Below are 19,059 nucleotides of genomic sequence, written 5' to 3'. Positions count from 1 at the left end.
ACCCGCGCAGGTGCGCGGGCTGGGGCGCGGAGGGTTGCGCGGGTGCGGCGCGGGGAGGACGCAGCGCCTGGATGCTTCGCGTGCGCGGAACTGCCCGCAGCCCCCTCGGTGCCTCGGCGGCCCGGGGGTGCCCGGCGGCGCCGCCCCGGGAGGGCAGGGCCCACGCACGCCGGTACCGTCCCGCCACGCCGCGGGGACACGCACCGGTACCGGCGGGGACGGGAGACGCTCAGGTAGACCGGTAGCGGCGGGGATTGGGGTGCTCTGGTCACCCCAGCACCGGCCGGGATTGGGGTGAGCCTGGCGCGCCGGTACCGTCGGGGCTGGGGCTGCCCCGGGGCGGGGGCTGTGGGTGCCCCCCGCGCTCGGAGCCGCTCGGGGCGTTGCGGGGTGCGGCCGAGGAGGACGCAAACAACCCTTTTCCTCACCAATTACCCTTCTCCCGTTCCGGGGAAGATTTATGAACCCGCTTGCGGGGCGGGGGCGGGGGGCGCGGCCCCCTCGGGGACGGAGTCGCAGCGCCGGGCGAAGGGCGCCCTCTGCTGGTGCCGCCGCGCACCCGCCGCCTCCCGGCCCCGACGGGGCGGGTCGTGCGCGGCGGCGGCTCCTCCCCGGCTCCCCCCGCCCCCCGCCCCAGAGCTCCGGGGGGCTGCAGGCAGGGAAGGGGATGGGGACTACACTCCTCCCCGCCCGCGCCCCCGCCCCGTCTGAGGGGAGATGCTGCGGCTGCGTTCCCTGACGGCGGGGAGAGGAGCCGCTGTGCCTCACCGAGAGGAGCGGGGCCGTTTCCGCTGGCAGGGGGGACCGGCAGGGTGGGAACCGCTTAAATAGGAGGAGGGAAATGTAGTTACTAAACTTAGGCTTGCAGGATTATTTCCAAATAAACATTACTCGGAATGAGTAACAATTTATTGGGCTCTATTTTTAGTGAGGGGGGGGTATGGTGTGTGCTGGTGGAGGGGCTCCCCTGGCCCTTTCTGCTACCCTTCCAACGGTTTAGGCTAAGGTGGTGGGGGTGAGCATAGCAGGGAGATGGTGACAGTGCTGCTGACACAGCCAGCACCGGGGGACTGTCATGCTGCTGGGTCAGGGACCACCATGCCGTCCGCCTGGGCTTGGGGACAGAGAAGGTTTCAATGTTACGCCCTCCTTGGGGCTGAGCACTGGTGCTGGCAGGGCATCCCAACCTGCCCGCCCATTGAGCACGAAGCAGTGCTTCACTGGAGAGGGAAAAATGTTCCCTGCAGAGGGTTGGTTCATGATGGTGACTTCAAGATGGTGCTCGAAGGGAGGGAGCAGGGCCTGGCCCCCTCTAGCCAGGGGGTGTGGGCAGCGGGACATTTCAGCAGAAGCCAAGCTACTCCAGGCCTGCTGTGGCCAAACCCAGGCTCTGAGAAAACATGTTCAAACAGCTCAACAAGCAGCTACTGATTAGTCACTCACTGGGGAGGCCCTGTGTGGGCACACCTGGCACAGCCCCACCATGGCCCTGCCACGCTGCACCCCACAACGCACCCAGCAAAACCTGGCTCAGCTGCACCATGTTCTGTGGTCACTGTCATGAAAATAAAGTGCTGGGTGCTCTCGTGGCCTCCATCTGGGAGAAGGTGCTGGTGTTTAACCTGCAGGTAACACTGACGCTGTCTCACTGAGGCGGTGAGATCACCAAACACCCAGGACTTCACTAGGCCTTGTGGTGGCTTTTTAAAGTTTCTTCAGCTAAACGCACATAGTGCTTGGCTGTAGATGCTAAAAATAGCATTCCTGCCCTGAGGGTTTTGTGGGGCCTGGTGGACAAACCCCAGCTAACTTGGCCGCCGCTGTTGTGTGGCACAACAGAGCTGCTGGAACAGCTCCACGGGTGGGTGTTTGTAAACAGGAACGTGGGCTCACGCCAGAGCATCTCACAGCCCCACGGAAGGGAAATGCTGCCACAGCTCCCATCATCCCTGCGCAGGCCCCGCCGTGGCTTTGCAGGACAAGCTGGCCCTTGCCTGTGCCTCTGTGCTATCCCGGTGCCACCGCACGCTCGCTAGGCATGCCAGGTCACCGGTGCGTGGCAGAAGGGGCGAGGGAGGTGGTGGCACCTGGCTAGGTGTGCTCAGTCCCCAGCTGCTGGGGAGGCTGGGGAAATACTACTTTTTGTCACCACAGTGTGGGGTTTATAGGAGTTGACCACTGCATACCCCAGGGGAAACGCAGGTGGAGCTGCACCCGAGAACGATGGTGTGAAGGACATGCTAGGGTTCTGTCCTGCACTGGGAGCTCCCCCAGCCCCAGGGGGCTCCCGGGGCCTGTCGGTGCCACAGGCAGGTTCAAATCCCCTATTTGAACACTTCAAAGAGCATTTACCAGCCCCGGCTGTGCAGGCACGGGGTGCGGCCGTCAGGGAAGAGGAGCCCCGGCCCGGCGGGGAGCGGGGAGGGGACACGGTCACGGCTTCAGAGCCCCAGTTTCCCGCGGGGCCGCTCTCTCTGCCGCCCCCGATCGCAGAGAAATAGACAAAGGGCAGCGCTGGGGGTGTCCGCAAAGCCCTGCCTCCCCCCGCCCCTGGCTAGGCACCCCTCGGCGCTGCGCACCCGCGGCCCCGGCCGCGCAGGGCACCTGCGCACCTCACCGCACCTGCGCGCTCGGGGCGGGATGCGCAGCCGCGGTGGCAGCTCCGCACCTGCGGCCGCACTTGATTTATGGGGCTTGGTTTGTACCGCTGCCGCTAGTGCGGGTCGCTGCGGGGCTGCTGTAGCCCGCTCTTTCCTCCCGCCCCGTTAGCGGGGATTTGGGGGGGGCTGAGCCCCGATGTGGAGTAAGCGCTTGCCTCTGCAGCAGCCTGTTCGGGTGAGCCCCGTCCCCTCTCCCACCCCCGCCTGCTCCAGGGCTTTGGAGCCTCTCCCCGCGCCCTTACTCCGGGCACCGGCGTCCCCAGGCCTCGTTGCCCCCCTCAGTCGGTTCTATCCCGTTAACCCCGAGGGGGCGCAGCCCTTGGCCCGGGCCCGACACGGTCCGGGGGTGCAGGAAGGCCGAAACAGCCGTCCAGGCTGTTCCCTGCCCCAGGGATCCCAGCGCCGCTTTGATCTGCCGGGGTGTCTGGGGGTGTGTGTGGTAAAAACGTTATCAGGAAAAAAGCAGATGTTTATTTTGATGCAAAGCTGGTTCTTAGCCGCAGGCACCGTTGGCTCTCTCTTTGCTCTAAGGCAGGGTGGGAAAGGGGAAAGGGGAGTCTCTCGGTTTATTCCTGTTGTTTACAGCGGCGGGTGATGGCGAGGGAGAGCCGGGCCCGTCGCCCCGCGGCGCCCGCCCGGGCCCTTTCCCAGACCTTCCCCGGAGCCGCTCCGGGAAGGGAGGAGGCGCGGCCGCGCCCCGGCGGGTCTGTGCTCGGGACATCCGACGGGCCGGGCCGGAGGCTCCCGGGAGGGGCCCGGCTGCCCCCTCCGCCGCTCCCCTGGGGGGCGGGGCAAAACGCTCCCAGCCCCCCGCCGAAGGGGAGCGGCACAGGACCGGGCCGCGCAGCACCGCGGGCTGTGCTTCGGCTTCGAAACGGCCCGTCCCGCCCCGTCCCGCCCCGTCCCAGCCGTGCCCGCCGCTGCCCCAGGCTCGGCCGCCAGGTGGCGCCGACGCGACGCGCCGGGGGGGCGGCCCCGAGGGGGCGGCGGTGGCGGGGTTCCCGCGGCGGGGGCGGCCGGTGGCGGGGCTCCTCGGGGGGTTCCTCGGCAGCGGGCGGCCGGTGGTGGGGCTCCTCGGGGGATACCCCGGGAGGGGTGGCTACTCAGCAGCCCGTACCAGCAGTACCGCTGGTGATCCTGGGGGTTTGGCTTCCCACAGACTACAGAGGTGGGGGGTGTCTGTGGCAGTAACCCTACCCTGCACCCCCTCACTGTGCTCAGCTCCCAGTCTGTCTGTTTCCTGCTGTAGCAGCCAGTCCCTGCCAGCTGCACCGCTGTGGTGCACCTTGCTATGGGCCGTTGTGTGGGTATATATTCTTTTTTTCTACTCATGTATCCTGTGCGCACGCACGTGTACATGTGTGCAGCCATTCCACGGTTTGACAAGGGCCTGTCGTGGTCCTCCAGCTTTGTGGGTTCCACCAAAGATGTACACGTAACACCTATAGACCCCCTCAGAAAGCAGAAACACTTGCTCCTAGGCATCTAAGCACAAACAAGCAGCCAGAAGTGGTGATGATCTGTCTTCTGCACGCTGGGTTTTATATTGCCTGAAGTATTAACAGATGAAATAATGAAAGAAAGGCTGTTTCTTTCCCTTGTCAAGTTGGCATCGCTGTAACTAGTGACATAAGCACAGGTACATCTGTCCTTCGCCTCCAATTGATTTCTGTAAATGGTCCTTGCCTTCAGCCTTGGGCCTGGCATGCTCGGTAATTCTTTGGAAATAAGATCTAATTAAAATGAGACAGCGCTGTCGAGGGACTACCTAATTGTCTTTGCAAAATGACCTTGTGGAGGGCTTGGCTCGTTTCCCAGCAGAAAGGTGTTGTCAGTGCAAAATCCTGTGCAGCTGGGGGGAATTGGTTAAAGACTTTCGGGAAATAATTCCTCAGGCTGGGAAATAATGAGCTGGAGGAGACATTGCGATGCTGTTGTCCCTGCTCTGTTACAGCCTGAGAGCTCTCCTTTCTGCCCAGGCCATGTCAGGGCTTGGGGGCACCCTCAAAGTGGCTTTAAAACAGATAAATCGCATGCAAAGGGGTCAGCCAAGGTAAATGCCAACAGGTATCCCCAGCTTTCCCTCAACTCCCTCAAGTGCAAATATGTGTGCTTTCTCCCCATGTCAGTGTGAAGGGAAGGTGATTTGGATGTTGAAGTGTCAGAAGTGTCTGAGATCCCCAAGTGATGGGTACAGCCATGCAGCCAGCCCCGAGCTCGCCCCATCCTGCACCCGTTCTCCCCTGCTCACGCTGGAGGTCCCCACCAGCGCCCACCGCTGCTCAGTGCTGCGAGGGGAGGTGTCACCAGCTCCCATGGACCCCTCACTCCCGCAGAGCCCCTTGGCTTTGGGACAGCTTTTGGAGCAAGACGTCTGGTCTCCCAGGCAGCGGAAGAGCCAGCCTCCACGAGAGGGAGTGTTTGTAGGGATTTTTATCCTAGCTGGACTGTGGTTTGGTTTTGGTTTGTTTTTTTTTTCCCCCCGCCCTGGTTGTTGTTTTCAAGCAGAGATGCATCAGTCCAGGTTGGGACCAGCCTCAGGCCAACAGACCAGGCAGACAGAGCCCTTTGCCTGCATGAAATGCTCATTTTTCTGGGGTGGGGAGAGAACTGGGCAGAAATCTCAGCTTTCCTCGTCAAATTATCATGCTGTCATGCCGCCATGTGCTGCACTTTGGTGATACAAGGGGAAATCCTGCACTTTCCCGGGGTGGGTGGTGGGGTCCTGTGCCTGTGCCCACTGTGGGAATGGGAGGATGTTTTCTTCCTTTTGGCCCATTCACTGAAGAGGCGAAGAAGCCTCGCTTTCTGGGATGGGTGACCAGTGAGTGTTGTGACTGGTGCTTGTCAAGCATGGGCCAGGACATGAGGCTGTCCTGGCTGCAAAAGAGGGGCCAAGCATGCCCTCCCACCATGGGCAGCAATGATGGGGAGCACTGGAAAGAGCTTCATCGTTTGGCCAGGTCCCTTGGATGGGAATGGTCGGAGGGACCCTGGCCCTGGGATATTCCAGTGTGGATCCTCATGGCAAAGAAAGTGGCTTTTGCCACTCTCATGCTCAGTCTGTGACTGGGGTGCTTTGCTGGGACCCTATTTTAGGATGGGGGTGTGTCTCCACTGCTCCACTCTGCAAGGTCCAGCTGCTTTAAGACCCCACTTTGAGGCCTGGGTTTTTCTGAGGGTGCTCTGAAGGTTCTGGTTAGGAGAAATGGCAAAGATTTCTCTCTGTATGCTGTGTTCTCCTAGGCAAAATGTGTGCCTAGCTTCTTTGAGAGAACATCAGGCTTTGGAGGGTGTGCAGATGAGCAGCAGCTTTGCCAGGCCAGCCTGGTGCTGCGGATAGCCCTGGTCAGCCAGAATGGCTTAACAAGCTTAGGTGGCGTTGTTCTTATAAACAATCATGTGAATTAGCACAAATCTTATTAGATCCGTGCTTCTCCTGGCTTCCTGTGTTCCTAATGCCAGAAGCAGCCCCTTGCAGGGGTCCTATGTGGTCTCTAGGCAAAGAAACTCTTTCCAATGAGCTCTGAGCTGCTGCTGTGGGTGCTCAGCCCTTGTGGCTGCATCCTTGCAGAGCCATGGCATTTTGGGTTTGCTTTTCTCTGAACCATTTCCATTAAGCTTAATGGGCAGGAGAGCAGAAATCTAATAGGTAAAAAGCCATTCAAGGTCTTTGGCTATTTTAAACCTGATTTAAAGCTTTGGTCACTCTGTGAGCTCAGTGATTCAGCTAATGTTGCCCATGGGTGTTCCTCACATCTCCCCTTGTTAAGCAGTGGGTGCATGGCGATGTGCTCTGCTCCCGCTCAGCACCAGGCCTGTGGGGCTGTGGTGCTCATCCCTGGCAGCTCTGCCCTCTGTTGGCTCTGGCACTTGGCTGGGCAGTGGCCTGCTGCTGTGAGGAACAGGGCTGTCTCGGCAGGGTTTTATAGCATGTTCAGTTAAGTGTTTAGCAGCAGAGGTGGTCGGTGCCCAGAAAACATGGGAACCGCAGGTTTAGCCTGGAGCGCTTTGGGGAAGGGAATGGTTTTTCTCCTGTTAGTGGTGTGCTGTGCATGCCTGCTGAACGCTGCCGGCTCCCGGGCAGCAACAGGCCTCTGTCTCTCCTGTTTCTCCTCCCAAATTGCTCTCAGAAGCGATGCAGAAGTCTCCCTTGTTCTACAGCCTCAGCAGCTCCTGGGGTGAAGCACCTCGGCTGGCATTTCAGGGCCTGGGTTGGGCTCCTGGGAGTTGCAGCAGGAAACACCATGGGAGCTTTAATGACAAAAATTTTTTTTACATCTCTGCTGAAAGTCTGTTGTTGCTTCACCTCTCGGCAGAGGAGGGACGCGAGCAGCAAAGGACTGGGGCAGGCAGCAGAGCTTGAGAAAGTTGCTCCCTGGGGACCTGGGCTCTGGAAGAGCAGCCCAGGATAAGCGAGCATGAGAAAAGCAGGCTTAGCCCTCCAGTCACCCGTTAGATGCATTTCCGGCTGCTTTTCATCTCACTCCGAGTTTAAAAGCCATCTTATTCCAGCACTGATGCTGCCGCCAGCCCCGGCACAGCTTCAAAGTGGGGCTGTCTCAGGGTGGCCCAGAGGGAGAGGCACAGGCAGGAGAGGGAGGGCTGTGTTCCAGCAGCACCTGCCTGCCCCATGGGAGCTGCTTCCCCCAGCACTGGGAGGGTCTGGCCTCCTGCAACCCCTTTGCACCGGGACTGTGCCCCACAGTGAGTCTGTGGTTTCTCAGGAAAGCATGGTGGTACAGTGCTGCCCGTGGGGACACGCTTAAGGCATGCCACTCGTCCCATTGTCCTTCACTCTGGAGACTGACTGCAGACACTGACGGGGATGCTCTTTCTCCACATCTTTTTTTGCCCCACTAGCACAAAGCTCAGCCTTGCAGCGGCGAGTGTGGTTACCTCTAAGCCAGGGTCCGGTCACGTCTCGGAGTTTTGCATCCCCTTTTTACATTCCCACTCACCTAAATTATAATTTCTTCTTCTCCCCTGTGGCACCTGGTGACACCTGCTGTCGCATACCCAATTCTGGGGCAACACTGGGGATCCCACAGCGCTACAGAGCATGCTTGTGGTGTTAGGCATTTAGACCATCTGGAAACGAGAGGACAGAGTAACACAGTGCCTGGCAGAGCTCTGACCGTGTTTGCCCATCACAGCTCGGGTGATGCTGGTGCATCCCCACTATTACAGAAGGACCGTTGCCCAAAGTGCTGAGCTCTCCCACAGTCTGAGCAAAAGCTGGGGATGGGGTCTGCTCCATCCTGGCTCATGCACAAGTGATTTCACACCAACAGTGCTGCTTTGGGCAGGAGCTTGAGGATCTGAACCCCATGTATTAGGCTGGAGGCAAGACCTGAATTCAGCTGAGGGTGATTTCCATGGATTTACTGGAAAGACTGTTGGAGTCAGCAGTTGTATTTGCTCTTCCTTTTTGGCTCTTCCTCAAGTGAGAAATACCAGATATGCAGCACATTATGGAACAAGCAGTGCCTGCTCTCTGGTATTAAGCTCCCAAACATCCTTCTGGGCATCATGGGGTGTCTTCACTGCCCTGAAAGGAGCAGCATGGGCAGCGCCAGGGGAGGCACAGGGGAGTGGAGGGGCCAGGCTGGAAATTCAGGCTGCCTAAGGATGGATGCACCTTTTTTTTCTTCCTCTAATGCTTAGAGGATAAGCAGCAAACCTCCCTGGATGGAAACGTGCTGCCCAGACTCTTCTCTTGGCCTTTATTTGTTTGCTGGGCACCCGGATGCAATTCTCCAGTTTTTCCAAGAGCTCTTGCTTCAGCAAATCTGTCAGGAGAAGTGCATTTACTGCTCGGTGACAAAATGCGTTCTTGAGATGGAAAAAACTCTTTTCAAGGAAAACATGACATTTCAATGGAAAAGTAACTTTGCGTGCTGTTTCTAATTTTAAAGTTCTGCCTTGGAATGCTCCCATGGACTTTGAAATCAGAGCTGGCTCTTATGCTTTCCAGGCTTTATCCACCTTTCCCATATAATTTCAAATTGCTCCCTCTGTTAACGAGACAATATTAATTCTGCCTTGGTGGATTTTGCATAGATCACTTCCAAAGCACAGTTTCCCTTATCCTGTCCTTTTTTTCTGGCTGGTTTTTTTTTTTTTTTTTAGTTTGGTTTTTTCCCCCCACCCCAGCTCTAGGCTATAAATACCTTCAGGCCAGACTCTGGGAACTGCACAAAGCTCAGTACCTGGCTGATGCCTCCTGAATGGATGGATGAATGAATGAATGTGCTTCCTGGTATCGTTCCATACTAAGATTAACTCTTACAGTGACATGCTTCAAATTAATGCATCTGCTCATTCATAACGCATTTAATCTCCATTAAACCTGCTAGTATTGATTTCACCCTGTTAATCGGACCTGTGTCATGAGGGAGAAATGCCGATGGGTTTTTGCCCCCCTGTATTTTGTGTAGTCCCAGTTTGGCCTCGCTGTGCTTAACTCTTCTAAACCAGACGAGCGAAACCGGCCGTGAGTGAAGTGCTGCATCTGGCCGGAGCCAGCAGAGGGGAGGCGAGAGCAGAGATTCTGCCTTTCCCCACTTAGCAATAAATTTCAGGAGAGGGAAAAATGGCTACCGGCTTATTTTTATTATTATTTCCCAAAATAAGAGCGATCCGGTCAAGCTGATAATAACAGTGATGTCAATAGCAAGCCAGCAGTGTCAGGGAAGTAAGACAGAGGCTGGAGGGTTTCCCCATCCCTCGTCCCCCCCAGTTCAGCCAGCCACAGGGCTGCTGAGAGCTGTGTCTCTCCTGCAACGCCCGGTGCCATCCCAACCGTGGCCCCTGAACCCTTGCTGCCACCACCTGCTCCTCACCTCTGTCGGTGGGTGAGCGGGGCGGGCGTGGCATGAAACCATTGCACTGGTGGCCGAACCTTCCTGGCTTGCGCAGGGCCCACGGCCACGTCCTTCCCATCCCCTGTGCGGACCACGGCCACAGGCACCCCTCTCCTTGGCAGAGTTTCCACCGGCAAGGTCCCGCACTCCGGGAGAGCAGGGAATATTTACTCTGGAAGATGGTATCGCGGTGCTGCTCAAGCTGTCCTTTGAGCTGAAGCACAAACAGGTCCGTTTAAACAAGGTCACCCCTTTAACAGGTTTAAGTGGGTTTCACTGTAAAATGAATTTATTTCAACAAAACCTTTTTTGATAAATTAAACCAGCACCACTCTGTATATAATTTCTATAAACAATCTTCTCTAGTGTTTACCTAACCTGGGCATGCAGAAACTCTCGCACGTTAAATATTAGATGAAAAGGGGCTATGAAAGCTTTAAATAATTTTTTTTTTAAAGCAAGAAAGCCAGCATGCCATGGGAAAAGACTTTGCTGTTTTAGAGCTGGGGCTCTCCCAGCTCCTGTTGAAGGTGAAGGGAGAAAGGCAGCCTCTCATGTTGCTGCGGTTTTGTGTTGGGTTTTTTTATTTCCAGGGCTGTAGTGCGAGGCTCGGCAGGGCTTGCTGGGTGCCGGCACCCATCCATGCACACCCCTGCGTAGTCAGCGGTTGGTGATGTGATGGCTTACCTCCTCCTGTGTCACGTTTGTGGGATCCTGTGAAGCCCGGGAGTCTCATTAATTTGTCAATTAATGCTAGAGCATTAATTCACTAATTAAAGTGCTGCAGCCCAGCTCCACTCCAGGCACTGCTCTGGGAGAGCTGAGAACTCTCTGTGATTTGAAGCGCTGAGGTGTTTTGGGCTGCGCTGGGTCGTTTGCCGAGTGATTTGGATGCTTTCCCTTGATCACCCTAATTGCAGAGCACAGGAAAAGATGGATATGACTTCAGTGAGAACAAACTGTCCGACTCATAAAAGATAGCTGTGGTGAGTCAGATATCTTCTGCCTGTGAGGAGACTGCTGTTTGCCTGATAGGGAACACGTAGGGTTTGAGTGAGTTTGGGTGAATTTGTGCTGTTTGCCTCCAGAAAGCAGGAAGGGGTGAGTAAGTCAGATCTGTTACCGCAGAAAACACCAGCCTGGAGAAACCGGCTCTCTTCCAGCTTTGCTTCTTGAGGGCAGATCATTCCAGTGCCCCAACTCCTCCTTGGGCTGGATTCTTAGACTCCTTTTTGTAGGAAAAAATTCTTAAGCGAAGTCCCTGCTGCAGCTGACTTCTCCCTAACTAAGACATTACTGAACCAGGTCCCATTCTTATATGAAAATAAGGGGAGTGTGCTTTGCAATTAAGCATATAGCTTAATTGGATTGGAGGGAGGACAGCAGAAACATTTCTGCTGAATAATTCAGTATTTAGAGATGCCCTCACAGCACATGCCCTGTTCAGATCCTTATCAAGAGCCTGCTAAGCTATGATTTCATCATGAATTAAATTATCCGTTAATATATAGACTAAATTTGGCTTCTTTAGGGATGCCACAGTATTAATCTAGCAAGCTGCATGGGGCTGTTTGTGGATCAGTCAGCCACTGCGGCTGCTGTGGCTCCTTTGGAGACCTGATATCATCAAGGGAGCACCCACCCCAAAATCAGACCCTCTGCTCCCCTGGCACCTGAGAGCCAGCACGCACACACACCCCACCCCAGCTGGGATACCTTTGGCTCCATAGCGGTTTCTACTGCCAGTAGGTAAATGTTTCCAAAACAATTTTTGGGGGTTATTTAGGTGGTTTCCCATAGTCTGCTCTGGCAGGTGACAGATAACCTGAAACAGTGAGGTGTGTGCTCTTGTTCAGAGTATTAATGGTAGTGGCAAAGCAATGCATGCGAGGCACAACTGCCGGCAGGAGAGAGAAGCAATGTAAAATGAGGCAGGAGAGGGAAGCGATATAGAACGACATAGGCGATAGAAGAGATACAAAGCAGGTCCTGGCTGTAGTACTTATAAGCCATGAGTTGGGTAAGACCCTGTCTACTGGGGACAGGGTGGGACCCTGCGGCCCCCAGCCAGTGCTGCAGCTTGGACAGGCTCACAGTGACTTCTGTCACTGTCTGTGGTGTAAATGCATAGAAACCCTTTGTCCTGCGAGCAGGGTGAGCCTGCAGTGGGTTCATGTGTTTCTTCAGGGTTTTGTGGATACTGGAATTGTGGGATCTGTCTAAAATATGTGTTAAAAATCAGCTTATCTTCCAAATAAACTCTTAGAAATTCCAGTATCTCCAGGATGTGCTTGGAAGCACTTTATTCTTTTTGGTTTTGGTGTTTCCCTGACACTTTTCATCCTTATTTTTAATGACACTGTTACCAGAGATCACTTTTGGTGGATAACACAGTATTTATGGAGAAACCAACAGCTAAATCTGGTTATCATTCACGTTGCTTATAAAATATACATAGCAATCAAGATACTGACCATGGCAGTAAATCGAAAATATATTGAAAACATAAAGCATTTTTTCAATTTATTAGTAATAAAAAATATTTGGGCATTTTTTTCCCCCCTTGTTAAAAAGAAAGATATAGAAGCTGTTGTAAGGAAATCTGTAGTAGTGTTGGTCCAAATGCTGGTGTGGTGCGGAGGGCGAGCAGCGAGCTGGGTTTTGTGGGCTTTCAGATAGCAAACAGCCTGCTCCGGACACGCTACGGCAGTGCCTGGGGCACGTTCCCATCTGCCGAAGGGCTTGTGGAGGGAGCCCAGCCCGATGCAGATGCTGACTCAGTGTTAACGCTGACTCTCCTGGCCCTAAGAGGTCCTGGGAGCAGGTTTAGGAGCTACTGGAGGGCTGGTGGCTTTGCAGTGGTGGCAGTAAAGTACATGACTTTCCCCGCTAGCTGCAGCCCCTGGTGCTGGGACAGGTCATCCCTCCTGCCCCTGTGGCACAGCACAATTTGGGCACATTGTTGAAGGGTTAACCCCAGCAACTGCTGGGTAAGTGTAAAAATATTAATAAGGCTGCCACGGGTCGCCCTAAAATGGGAATTTACGGAGGTAGTCAAAGGTAATGTTTTGGATGAATGCAACATCCCTTCTCAGAATGAAAAAATAAATTAAACAAAATGTCATACAGAGGGTATGTAACCAAATCAATCATATTTATTGCGTTTAATCAAAACTTGATTCCGTTAAATTTATTCCATATGATAGCTGTGCACTTTGCGTGGTGCACACCTAGCTGAGGTTGCTGGTGCGGCTCAGCGAGCTCTGCACTGCTCATCGGAGGGAGGGCTCAACCCCTGTGTCATTAGCCATTAATAAGATCAGGGGTATTAATGTGAGTGCGATGCTCCGAGCAATGGATGGGGGGGTGTGTGTATACGTACCTCAGGCAATGATCACAGGGGCTTTACTGCGGATAAATAGTACGTCTTTAGTAACCAATACAATTCCTGCTCCCTCTGCACTGCCCTGTTTGCTTGCTGCTGGCTGCATCTAGAGGGCGAGATGCGCTGCTGCCGTACAGCACACTGGCCTTGTGCTGAACAGCTGCCCGGCACGTGCCGGCACCGTCCGGCATAGCCTTGCAGGCAGGGGTGATGGGGCAAAACCTGCCAAAAACCCCAGGTGGGGTCAGAGCAGGGCTGAGGGATGCAGCGCAGGCATGCCGGTTTATGTTGTGCCAATATCCTGGCAATAGATACTGCAGCACATGCTGCTGCCCTCCCTATGCCAGCGTGTGGCCGGCTGGCCCCAGCAGAGCCCCCTGCTCCATGCCAACCCTGCCCCTGCCCTGGCACGGCATGGGATGCTTTCAGCTCCACTGCTAATTGAATCCACCTGTCCTGGGCAGACACATCCGTACCTTCAGGAAGGCTCTTGCAACCATCCCGAAGGAGCAGGACCTTGGAAGCCAAGAGTGTGTACACCTGCCCTGCCCACCTGCACCACTGGGTGCTGTGTTCCCACCCGGGAAGGAGGATTCAATCACACAAACCTTCCTTCTCCTTCTGGAAGTCAAATATTAGAATTCTTCCTAGCTGCATATATAATTCGCTACATTAATCTTCCCTTAAAACCTGCTCCCTCCACAAAGCCCCTCTGTATTGATCCAACAAAGACAATTATATATTATGGAGGGGAGGGGGAAACAGCTGAAATATTTGAGATTGGCCCTTCGGCAGGATTTATGACGTGTCTGAACTATAGTGTCTGCCTATTTTTTATTCTAAGCCTCTATGACAGGGGTCATGTCTTCCTCCATATACTGTACAGCACTGTGCACTCCGATGGGGCTATATTAAATACTCAGGATGATTAATCACACTGTATAAATAACACACTTCTGTTGTGTTTGGAGGCCTGCATGCGTGTGTACGTCAGCGGTACCTCTATACCGCCCAGCTGGAGCGCCACCTCCAGCAACAGGTACTGCTGCCCCATGCACAAGGCCGTTGTGTAGGGTTCTGAGCGTCGTGGTCTGCCTCTGAAGTGCTCAATGGTGTGTGCGGAAGGTTGGTCTGGAGACCCCCAAGGTCCTTCTCAACCCAGATTTCTCCTGGTTGTCTGTTTTTTCCCAGCCCACTCGGTTGCAGTGACCTTTCTGAGCAGGATGCAGTCCTGGGGCATCTCCCAAAGCTGATGCAGTGCGTGAGCCTGGACGCTGTTCTGGTACCCTGCCTCTGCATGGGAGCCCAGCGCCCTCTGCCTCGGGGCACGGAGCCCCAGGCTGCGAGGGCACAGGGTGGGTGCCCTTTAGGAGAGGGATCATGTACTATTTTCACCCGTACCCCAAAATAAGGAGGCAAAGCAGACAAGCTGGGAGCGTCTGCGAGCCTGACTGTGTAGGGAATGAGAAAATAATGAATTACCAGGATCGACTGTAAATGTGCATGAGATTAATGAGCAAAGGCTTCTCCATAACACAGAAGGTATGAAATCAATCCTGTGCTCCGAGAATAATGAGGGAATCAATAGGATTACGAGGTTAAGGCCGGAGTAAACCTGAATGACAGCTGCAAAATAAATTTTATTTGGAGGACGTGGCTGGGGTTAAATGAAACATAATAAATAATGTAAAGCATTTAAGGGGTGGGGAAATGGTCCAGAGATGTAAGGAAGAACAGAAGGCCCCACAGCCGCTAAATCTGTCCAATTTATATCCACGGCGTGTTTTTGCAGGTATGTGATGAGTGTGACATACACCATGCCTGCGGCTGGGCTAATGGCACTGTGAGGTTGTGCCCTCTCCCCACTGTCCAGGGCAGGGATAGGAGTGGGTCGGTGGCAGCGGTGCCGCCGGAACCTCAGGCTCCAGCCACGGCACCAAGGCAGGACAGCAATGCACATGTGTGAGTGGTGCAACGCAGCCTGGGAGGCGTTCACGGTGCGTCACGTATGAGCTGCAGGTTTGTGCATCCCTTTCCCCATATCCCTGGTGCCCTCACTCTGGGGATCTGTGCTTTTCCCCTGGTGTCCAGATAAGGGCTATTTCACATTAAAAAAAGCCAGCATTGCCACCATCCTGTTTCCCACTGGTCACAGACTGGCACAGAGACATCCATCTGCAGAGCCAGCAGCTGCACTTGGGGCTCACATGTACCCCACCACCTCCATGCACCTATCCTCCACACTTGCGGGGACGTGGACCCTCCTGGCTGTGAGCATCTGGAGCCGCTCCGCCTTTGCACCCACAGTGGTTTCTGCTCCTCCAGGCATGGGGCGACAGGGAGTCATGGGGCTGTGGCTGGAGGGGTTTGGTGTCCTGCTGACCTTGGCTTTGGGGATAAAAGCTGTGCAGGTGGGTGTAGGGCTGGGATTTCAGGTGCTTGGCACCTTCTCCTGTGTGGCTTTGGCAGGACAGTTGTGGAACAGCTCACCATCAAGTCTACAGCTCTCCAAGAGCTCAGTGACTTTCAGTGCCTTGGTGAAAACTGAGCTGCTCTGAAAAACTGACCACAAGGGTGGGTGTCAAACTGGTCTGAACCCTGATGCTGTACCGGTTGCACTGATTTTTCTAACATGATTAACTCCTGCTCCTCCCTGGTAGGAGTTCTCAGGGAAGAAGATCTGGCTTTCCTGGTATGTGCTTGATGCTTTAGAGGCAGAGCCCAGCCCAGAGAGATGTCAGCCACTTCTGCCCCTGAGGAAACACATTTCCCACTCCAGGAGGAGGAACTCTGGGTGGGGATGGGATAGTGGAGGTTTTCCTCTTGAATATCCATGTAAAAATCCCTCCTGCTTCCTTCTGGAGCCAGTCCCAAGGGAGCCCATGGGGCACTGCTTGCCCCGGATGCTTTTCCATCAGGTTACCCTGCATTGCAAGGGCTTGTCCTCCCAGAGTGGACTGTGCGTGTGCGGCTCAGCCCTGCTAATAACGGCTGCGTGTGTTTTTCCAGTCATTAAATGTATGACTAATAGAGCTGTCCTGGCTGCATAATGCACGCTGACAACAGGGAACCTCAAGGGAGGGGAATAGAAATAGAGGGATATGAAGAAAATTACTTAAATTTATTCCCCGGCCAGTAGATGTGCTTTCCCTGTAGGTGTTACATCCCTGCTGTGTTGGGGTGGGAGGCTGGGGAGCTGAGTTGCCTTCTGCCACCCTTCCCATTGGAGCTGCCTGGGGCTCTGCATGTCCATCTGTCAATCCCAGGCCATTTGACACAGCGCACCGGCACTCTGTGCCGTGATCTGTCCCTGTGCAGGGGATGCCATCAGCTCATCATCCCATCATGGGATGCCCCTGTGCATCCTGACCCCCACCGTGTGTTCGCTTTGGCTCCAGTGTCACCAGCACAGGCTGTTAATGGCAATGCTGGCTGTCGGTAGTTTATCCCACTGCCGCATGCTGAGTGTGTGCTGAGGAGGGGTTTGCAAGCCTCTGCAGGCACAGGCAGGTCCCTGCTGCCCACCTGCTGCCTGCCTGCTGCCCATGCATCACAGCGTGCCCCTGCCCACACATGCCTTGTCCAGGGCAGCACCTCCCCACCAGCGTCCTGCAGACCCACCTGCCTCCCACATGAGACCTCTCTGCAACAGGATGCAGGAAAAAATGCCTTTAAGTTTCCTTTTAATAGCTCCTGTAAATCTTATTTTATGTTAAAGCTAAAGACACATTTATTATTGTCATAAAGGAGGAAGAACTGGTGAGTCCCCAGCTGGCCCTGGACTGGGTGACTTGGGAAGAGCAGAGGCAGCAGGTCGAGGGCCATGGTTATCCCTCACCATTTAGCACATTTAGGGGCACGTGAGTGACACTGGTTGAAAACCTCTGGCTGCTTGTGGAGCACGGTCCCCCATTCCCAGGATGGGCTCGAGATGCTGAGGGGCCCTGGGTGCAGCACATGCAGCTGCGTGTCAGGGCTCAGGGACCAGGCTGGAGATGCACGTGTCTAAGCACCTGGGCACTGGTTTTGCTCCAGCACGTTCCATGCCATAGGAAGCTGTGCAGGATGTTTTTTTTAAAATGTTTTTATTTTAATATTTTTAAACCGTTGCACAGGCAATCTCTATTCCAAATCCCAGCCCAAAGGTCAGTGGAGAATTGGCCCTGCACCTGCAACCTGAAACCAGCTCTGCCTGGCTGGTGAGCCTCACGCTGTGCTGCTAATTGAAGGGTTCGGGGGGTTGTTTTTCTTTTCTATTTTATTTTGAGATGCTGTTTTGAAGAGCATGGCCAAGAATGGGAATTTCATACGGTAAACAGAAAAGCTGTTCTGAAGTTATTTATTGGTTCTGTTTTGCAGCACGTGGACTAGTATTGATTTATTTTGCAGTGTCTCTAGAGGCTTCTTCAAGGTTAAAAAGTAGACATTGCATGTTAGCCTGGACTAAATACTGGCAGGAAAATGCATTTGGGTCTTTTAATTGGAAAACCATACTCCTTTTATCACCCTGAGGCCAAGGCTCTACCACAGCAGCACCGCGCAGCACACAGAGAGCAGGGAAACTTGTACAAGTGCAAGATGCTCTGGTTCATGCCTGCTTGGGGGATTTGGTGGGAACACAGAGGGCCCCCCCAACCGCAGCTGGCTCTGGGGTCCCGCCAGGCAATTCCCCGGGGGATGGTGGGGACTAGCAGCTCTCCTGGGCAGGGAGGTTGGGTATAAGCATCCTGCTGAACAAACCTGCGCTGGGTTTAGGAGCTGTCATGGCCAAGCTTGGTGCCAGTTCCACTTTTGCCGCTGTGAGCTCATCCCTGTTGCCTTTGGCAGGGGCCAGGCTCCCACAGCCCAGCAGGGACAGCCCAGTGCTGGTCCCCAGCAGCTGGTGGCAGAGGGTCATCCCAAGAAGAGATGCTGTACACAGAGAGCAGGAGACACCCACACAGGCCCACATCAGGCACGGCTGCCTACCATTTTCAGTCCATACAATTGCAACCATCATTCATCTGGGGAAAGTGATGGGAAGAGGCTTATTCACCCTAAGAAGCACTTGATAGCCCTTTACATCCTCAAAGTGCTTTCCAGCTCCCGTGCTGCTCCTGTACTGCTTGTGCCCTTTCTTTGGCAGGTTAAGGGACTTGCCCTGAACCGTTGAAGGAGGCGGTGTCAGAGACATGAAGGCTGCTGCTGTCGTGGTTCCCCCTTCTCAGTTGCTCCCAAGCTGGCAGTGAGCGCATGCGGCCGGGGTGGAGGTGGGGAGCTCTGCTGGGAAGGTACAAGCTGAGGTTTAGAAATCATGATGTGTGAATTGAAATGGGAAGCAACTGATCTTGGGAATCACCGCAACTGCTACAAGGTGTTCCTGAAGCTGTCAGCAAGCCATCTGCCCGCTCACCATAGGTAAACACTGCGCCGCAGCCACCATGGCCAGCCCTCCTTGCAAAGCCCTGAAGCAGAGGGGTCCTGTGCGGTGAACCCCACCAGGGCAGCAGTGTGGTCCTGGGTGGGAATGGGAGGGAAAAGGCTCTGGCGCATGCATGCACAGAGGGAGCCGTGCTGCCTCGCTCATGTTGGGGTTCTGGAGTGAAGCCCTGGCTGCAGCACTCACTCCTCGTAACTCATCCCAGGGACACCTGCGGTGGGGAGGCAGCGGGCAACCGCGTGAGGGCCGCTGGCCCCACTGTGCAATTTATGGCTCCAGGGGAAAAATAGCAGCTGGTTTGGGAGCAGAGCAGCACGCAGGAGGAGCACAACTGGGGTCAGACTGCTGCCCAGCTTCTTTCACTCAGAGTTCATTATTCAAGCATTGACTCTGCCTGTCACTCCCCTACGTACACCGCAGCCACCCTGGCTGCACAGAAGGAAGGAACACTCATGCAAGCCTGCCATGCTCCAGTCCCACTACACATCACAGCTCCTGGTACAGCTTGGGCAGTGGGGATGTCACTGCCCCCTCAATGGGGACATCTGGGTCTCTGATGCCCTTTGACGTCAGGCTCCTCCATGCATGGGTGCTTGCAAAGAGCCAGGTTGGAGGCCACGTGGAGCAGCGAAATGGCCATGGGCTGGCCCCGTCTGCAGCCCCGACACAGCAAGGCAGGCAGGCAGCCCTGAAACAGCTGATTAAAAAAAGCTGGGTGACCTGGGATGA

The sequence above is a fragment of the Phalacrocorax aristotelis genome, chromosome 18 (assembly GCF_949628215.1).
Source record: "Phalacrocorax aristotelis chromosome 18, bGulAri2.1, whole genome shotgun sequence".
Taxonomy (NCBI): domain Eukaryota; kingdom Metazoa; phylum Chordata; class Aves; order Suliformes; family Phalacrocoracidae; genus Phalacrocorax; species Phalacrocorax aristotelis.
This window is presented reverse-complemented; position numbering follows the sequence as displayed.